Source organism: Xenopus laevis, chromosome 2L, assembly GCF_017654675.1.
Source record: "Xenopus laevis strain J_2021 chromosome 2L, Xenopus_laevis_v10.1, whole genome shotgun sequence".
Lineage (NCBI taxonomy): Eukaryota > Metazoa > Chordata > Amphibia > Anura > Pipidae > Xenopus > Xenopus laevis.
Window position 1 is genome coordinate 131,293,027 of NC_054373.1, and position 8,004 is coordinate 131,301,030.

Genomic DNA, 8,004 nt, shown 5'->3' on the forward strand with positions numbered 1-8,004 from the left:
ATATATTTATCCTCTTTGTTCTCATAGATATATTGCATTCCATGTATATGAAATTTAAATGTTATAACCTGTCCACAATACAATGTTGTGTTTATTAACCTTAGCAGGATGTTAAGGAAGTTAAACATAATACTCTATAAATAACATAAATATTACAGATACAGTATTAAAGAAATTAGTCAAGTTCATTGAAGAGAGCTTTAATGAGAACAAAGGGTCTTCCCCAAGAAACCTACAGTCTAAATATATAAATCTAATATAAATATTAAGATGACAAGAAATTTGTCAAAAAAAGTTTAAATCTTATCTTTGTTGAAGGATTTTACATTTGTTGGTAGATACTCTGCCAATACAACAGTAGCACTTACAGAAGTGGGTTTATAATAGCAGACGGGTAATGGCTATAATGGGGTATTAAAGAAAAGATGAAACCTTCTATTTAAACATTCTGCAAACGGGTACACTGTCCTTTATGACAGGGTGATATACATCACTTTATTCATACACCAAACTATAGCATAAGAAGACATATTAGGAAAAATAATGTATTTCTTTTCTGCAATAAACAAGGAGACAATTCTTTTCCAGCTGTTTTTTCCCACTAGTAATGTGTAATGTAGGAAGACAGGAATGAGCAGAGTAGAAAGCGTCTGTCAGCTCTGTTTCCCACTCTCCTTGATTAGCATGAAACATTAATAGGGAGCTCAGAAACCTGGACTGAAATGGGCTTTGCCTGGAAATATGTCTGTCTTCAAAAGCATCTTTTTTTTTTTCCCTCTGAAACAGAGTAGGATTGTAAAGAATATTTCATAGCATGTGTACAGTATTTCATGCAAAGAAAAATGATTTTAATAAGAGCAGCAATACCATGGCATTTGTGTAATGCTCCAAAACAAGGCTCTGTTATCTCTCCCAGGGAGTCTGACTGTGTAGAATATCACACACTTGTGCAATGTGTTTGTTTTTATACTAAACTGTAACTGGAAAAACATATTTACACAATATATATATATATATATATATATATATATATATATATATATATATATATATATATATATATATATATGCCTGAATAAGCTTTTTCTATAACACGGTACATCTATATATATATATATATATATATATATATATATATATATATATATATATATATATATATATATATATATATATATATATATGCTTATTTTTATTCTTACCAAAAACTGATTTTTATTCATTAGAACTCAATCCCATGACATACACTAAATAAACTGATTTATTTCTATTGATATTTAGCATCTTCTACACTAATGCTCGAGGCAAAGGCATTGCAGTCCATTCTCTTTTTATTACTCGGTGCAATTTGGTTCTCACACATACAGTAATAGTCTCATGCTTGCAAAGAATTGTCGAGTTAGTAAGCTGTATGGCAATTCCTAAAATCCTGGCTCATGTTATTTATGGCACAGTTCATAAAAAGTGACTGCTTTCCTTGAAAATGCTTTTTTCTGAATAATGTGTATTTGCCATGTTAACTTTTGAACAGCCAGTAGCAATGAAGAGCTTTGCAACTGAAAAGCCTAAGATTCTAATAGTTAAACTGACGGTTTACCCTATATGTTTGCATTCACACACAGGCAAAGTGTGCGATTTATCAGATACTGCCCCATATGTCTGCATGAATGTTCCAAACAATGGTTGTCCAAAGATTCTATATTTATTGTTTGACAGACAGTATATTAAAGCTGTACAGTCCCTGCATGCCAATCAGATGCAAAACAGTATCTGAGAAGTGTGTTGCTGCTACCCTAAGTTTGAAGCTCAATGAAACTAGCATTATGTATTTTCTCAATGCACCATGCATTTTAAGTAAAATACTATCAGCCTCCAACCCTGGCAATCTTTAATAGGATCTCATCAATTATTTGTAGGGAAGAAATTGAAATTGCTAATGGTATAAGGATATTTCTATATTTTATTGCATTCCTTTTTTCCAATTTTTATGGGGGGAAGGGGAACACAGGTATTTAAAATATTCGGAAACATCTACACTGTCCTTGTCTGACTCTCTAACATATACAGTTTGTATATAAATATAGGTGTAGTTTTGTATCTTTTCACAGAAAACCATATATAGAGAAAGCACACAGTAACTTTCCAGGGTGACATGCAATACAGTACACAGTGGTGTAATAGTTGCTTGATGCTAAAAAGTTAATATAAAAACCAAGAAAAACCGAGTGCAGCAAAAATGATGCTATTAAAGGTAAAGCCTCCCTGACTTTTAAAAGATTTACAGTCCATTTAAATGTAAACCCTCACATTGCACATTTCATTCAAAATATTAATTGTAAGTATTCAGGAGTCTCCCCTTTGACCCAGAGCAGACATTCACACTCATTGCACATAAGAATGCACCAGCAGAGACCGTTCATGAGGGACATAGAAAAGCCAGTCGCATTTTAGCAGACACCAAATGCTGCAGAACGTTGACCAAGTGACTGAGTCATCTGAACAGCAGAACCTCGATCACCCAAAGAACAAGTTTCATTCAGACCTGTACTAGAAAACAGCCGGGAAGCAAAGAGCTGTTTGCCGCATGCAGCACTCTCCTTTTCAAATAACAGAAGATTTTAGTATCTACAGCACAGAAGAGATGGCACACTTACTGTAATGTCCCATGGAGCAGAGTTCACAGCTAGACAGAGGCTCTTTGCATTCCACTCACTGAAAAGGGTTAACCACCGTGAAGAAAAGAATATAGAAGACATTAGCAGGCAGCCTACTTAGATAATACATATTTCCGCTTATGATAAATCCTGGATAAACCTGTATTTCTATTTAAACACCTTGCAGAGTAAAGCCTAGCACTGCATCTGGTTGCCAAAGCACAATCAATATAGAAGGAGCAGTATTTTATGATTGGAGAAGTTGTTGTGTTTTTGGTGGTGAAATTCATTATTTAGTATCTGAACCCTCAGCATTTCAGTATCATTTATTCATAAAGTCCCTTTTTGCCAGGAGGAAATGGATACAGCTATAGAGAGAGAGAGAGAGAGAGAGAGAGAGAGAGAGAGTGTGTAAGAGAGAGAGAGAGGGAGAGAAGGGATTGAAGCGGATTGATGATATTGATCAGTTACCATCTTGAAACAAAGGCTAGGTGCTCTATTTTAGTTGACAACTGTGACAGATAAAAAAAACAAGCAAGTGAGGGGGAAGGCTAAGGCCTTGAACATCACAAGCTTTAAAGAGCGTTTGAAGAAACCATTATGACAAGCAGGTCTAGGCGAGCTGCTGCAAAAGATGTATTCAGAAGAATCATTAAAAAATGATGCTTTGTTTGCCTTGTGAAAATGAGGATCCAAGCGTTCGGCAATACACTTTTCTGTCAATGAGATTTGATTTTTAGATTTTACAGTATAAAGAACTTTTTACAAAAATACAGAGCAAATAAGAAATAAACAAACAGAGCGATTTGTTGGGTCATTTTAGTAGAAGTACAAAACTCCTGTCACTGTTTATTTACTGCGCGCTCCGCTCTTGGGCACATGAAAGATAAAAATATATGCAAAGATCAAAAATGTTTTGTTGCTTTTTATAAGGCTGGGATTACATTGTGGTTGGAACCCAGCTATTGCAAATTTTCATTTGTTTATATATCTGATAATTTTTTTTGTTTGATTTTGTTCAAAATGTTTGCTTTTTGTTAAGTAACCTTTTTTTTTACAAAATCAAGCAAGCTCTCAGCTTTTTCATAATTTTAACAGTAACGAATTATGACATCCAAAACTTGATGAAGAGCAAATTGGACATTATTATGATATAATCATTATTATATTACTGATAGGGAAGCATATACAGAATATATGCTCTTGATAACATTGTATGATTCAGACTACATATAGAGGCACATTTATCAAGGGTCGGATTTCGAATACATGTTTTTTTTTTAAAACTCACATAAACTCCAATGAACTCGAAATTCGGGTGAATTAAATCGACCCTAAAACTCGAATCAAATTCGAATCTAATTTGATTCTAATTCGATTCGAATTTTAAAAACTCAATTCAATTTCTTATCTCCTAAAAAAAGGAAGACTGCAAACAACTCCAAATTGATCCCTGGACATCTCCCATTGACTTAAAAAGCAATTTGAAAGGTTTTAGGTGGCGAATAGTCGATTTTGAGTTCTTAAAGGGCCAGAGTATGATAAAGCTCAAAAATCGAAATCTACTTTTTTGAAAAACTTTAATCGAATTTGAATAACTCCCTAGTCAAATTTGACAGTGTTGACCATAACAAACTCGTAAATTCTAATACAAGTCGACACTTAATAAATCTGCCCCATACAGTAATACTATGCAGATGGTAGACCAGAAAGTGCAACAGCATAATTGTTTTACAAAAGTTTAGTTAAATATTTGTCTGTGCATAGACAGGAAGACCAGGATTCAATTTACATGGGACAGCCTATAGACTGAACCTTACCCACCATAAAGGGATACTGTCATGGGAAAAAAACTTTTTTTCAAAATGAATCAGTTAATAGACCTTGTCCAGCAGAATTCTGCACTGAAATCCATTTCTCAAAAGAGCAAACAGATATTTTTATATTCAATTTTGAAATCTGACATGGGGCTAGACATTTTGTCAATTTCCCAGCTGCCCCATGTCATGTGACTTGTGCCTGCACTTTAGGAGAGAGATGCTTTCTGGCAGGCTGCTGTTTTTCCTTCTCAATGTAACTGAATGTGTCTCAGTGGGAGTGGCAGTTTTTACTATTGAGTGTTGTTCTTAGATCTACCAGGCAGCTGTTATCTTGTGTTAGGGAGCTGCTATCTGGTTACCTTCCCATTGTTCTTTTGTTTGGCTACTGTGGGGGGAAAAGGGAGGGGATGATATCACTCCAACTTGCAGTACAGCAGTAAAGAGGGATTGAAGTTTATCAGAGCACAAGTCACATGACTTGGGGGTAAACTCCAATGTATTTTGCTAGGACAAAGCCTCCATGGAAAGCACCCATTGAATTCAATGCGTTTCTCAAATTTTAGCCATTTCTGGAATTTTCACCCACTTTATTGTAAGTGAAACAGGATAGATTCGTTCACCACTGATCATGAATATTGCTGCCAGTCTCATACAACTCTCCTCGCCACAACTGCTGCATTTCTCTGCCAGCCCCTGCAGTGGCTACCTGCCATACACTGAAATTCAATTTAACATTTTTGTGCACACAAAGCAATTAAACTTGTTGCACCACAACACACTTCATTTTATTTATCTTTTCGATTACAAGTTTTGGCAAGCACCACCCCCATAATACTGAATTGTAACATTGCATCTACTGTGGTGATATTCTTTGACTGTATGAGCAAACGGTTATGTCTTGTATTCGTGTCTCCTTACTCTATAAAGAGCTGCAGAAGATGGTGCTATAATAATACAAGTAAGACACTTGTATTCTTTTAACTGGTCTTTTCTCTAGCAAGTGGAATTTCTTAAAACTTCATTCTGAACCCAACATTTGATATCTGTGTAACAAATGCTACTTGCTACTTATCAACTGTAGTTGTTCCAAGATGGTATAAAGGTTTAAATTTACCCATGTGCTATTTTTGACTTCCATTTTCACATTTCCACTCCATGGGTTTTCAGGATCTGCACTGTAGTTACTGGTTAGCCTTATCGGTGTTTGAGCCCAAGACCTGTTGGGATTTTAAACTTGCCTTGGGGCTACAAATTGCTGCTTCATGCCACTTGAACTTGAGTTAAGGGTGGATTAAAAGTGGACCATATATTTTTGGTGGACAGTTATTAGTACACGGTAAAACATAAGATGCCCATAGTTTGATAGTAGAACTTTCACAGGATATGATCATAAATATAGGTTTTTTTGTGATGATGCGTTCCATGATACTTTTTTTTCTGTTTGCCAGTTTTCTCCAGCTCAAGCCCCAAACATTTAAAGTACAGGTATGGAATCCATTATCTAGAAACCTCTTATCAAGAAAGCTTCAAATTATGGGAAGCCCATCTCCCATAGACTTGATTATGATCAAATACATTTTTTCTCTGTAATAATAAAACAGTAAATTCTTTGGAGAAGGCACTCAATAAGGGCAATCTTCCACCAGGCAGTTGAATCAAAGTGAAACAGTTTATTGTGTCCATAAACTGTTTCACTTTGATTCAACTGCCTGGTGGAAGATTGCCTTTATTGAGTGCCTGCTCAAAAGAATTTTTAGTTTGTCTGCTCCATGTGCACCTGGGCCTCTTCCTTTATGTGGTGAGTAATCAATTACTATTTGGACCCTTCCTTTATTGTATTTATTATAATAATAAAACATTACCTTGTACATGATCCTAACTAAGATATAATTAATCCATATTTGAAGCAAAACCAACCTATTGGGTTTATTTTATATCTACTGTGTATTATTTTCAAGTAGACTTAAGGTATGTAGATCTAAATTAGGAAAGACCCCTTATCCAGAAAACTCGAGGTGCTGATCATTCTGGATAATATGCCCCATACCTGTACATTAGGATTCACTATTACCCCAATATCATCTATTGTGAAAAGGTCCCTGTACTGTTAGGGGCAGATTTATCAAGGGTCGAAGTGAATTCGAGGGAATTTTCTAAGTAAAAAAATTTAAAGTTTGAAGTAATTTTTTGAATACTTCGACCATCGAATAGGATACTACGACTTCGAATTTACTTCGACTTCAATTCGAAGTAAAAATCATTCGACTATTCGACCATTCGATAATCAAAGTACTGTCTCTTTGAAAAAAATTTGACTTCAATACTTCGCCAACTTAAACCTGCCGAAGTGCTATGTTAGCTTATGGGGACCTTCCAGAGCAAGTTTTTTGTATTCGAAAGAAAATCATACATAAAATCCTCAGACTTCGAATTTGAATGTTGGAGGATTCTATTTGATGGTTGAATTTCGAAGTATTTTCCACTTTGAAATTCGACCCTTGATAAATCTGCCCCTTAGTATACATGTACTGTACATATACATAATTTCCTTGATGTTTCCTTGATGAAAATAGTAGATTCAAATTACAATTACTATACCTGATATCCAGTTGTAAAAGAGAAGTTGACTGCCAAGCCATGTAATAACTTTTTGTGAACAAGTAAGCAGTCAATTGTATAACAAAACATGTATCTTTCAGAAATACACTTGTATGTATCAGAAAGAAGCCCAAACAGGAGTTATGATTTTCATCCTATTGCAAATTACAATTTTATGAAGTCATTGCTTAAACAATAATGTTTAAACTTTTTAGTGTACATTAAATAAATATTAGTCTTTGAAGGATTTGAGTTCTGTTTTCCCTTAATGCAAGGCAGGGTTCATACAAAATAGCTTTAAGAAATAATTGCTCAATAGACAAAGTGTTATCCCTTCTATCATAAAAGAATGGTAAATATGGAACTCCAGCAGTGACTTTCATAGCTTCTGGGTATTTCTCTTCTCCTGTGATCTTATGTCCACTTATTTTATTTGGTGTTGTTGTGAGGTCACAAGACTTTGATCAGTAACAGTGATGAGGGACTTCCCTTTTATCCTAGGGCCAGAACTATGGGGACTACCCTTCATTTGAGTAAATATCTAAAGAGATGAATGCGTTTGGTTAATGTTATATTAATGATGATATGAATTAATAAAGCTCAAAAATACACTTCATTTACTGCAAAAAGTTGGCTTTCCCATATTATAGTTTCATTATAATGACTAAATGTCTTTTTACAGCATCAGTAATAGATGAGTATAGGTTTTTTTTTAAAAAGTAATTCAAATGCACCTGTTAAGATATATGAATAAATAATAATAAATACAACATTTCAGAAGTAACACTGATGAAATCAGAGTGTCTAATAATTTGCAGTGTTCCCTGAAGTAATTGTATGATCCATGCTAAGTGCAATTTCTAGGAATTTCTTCCCTTTCTTTAAGTTTCTATATTTTTTCTTATAATTCAGTTTTGTCCATGTCCAATTTG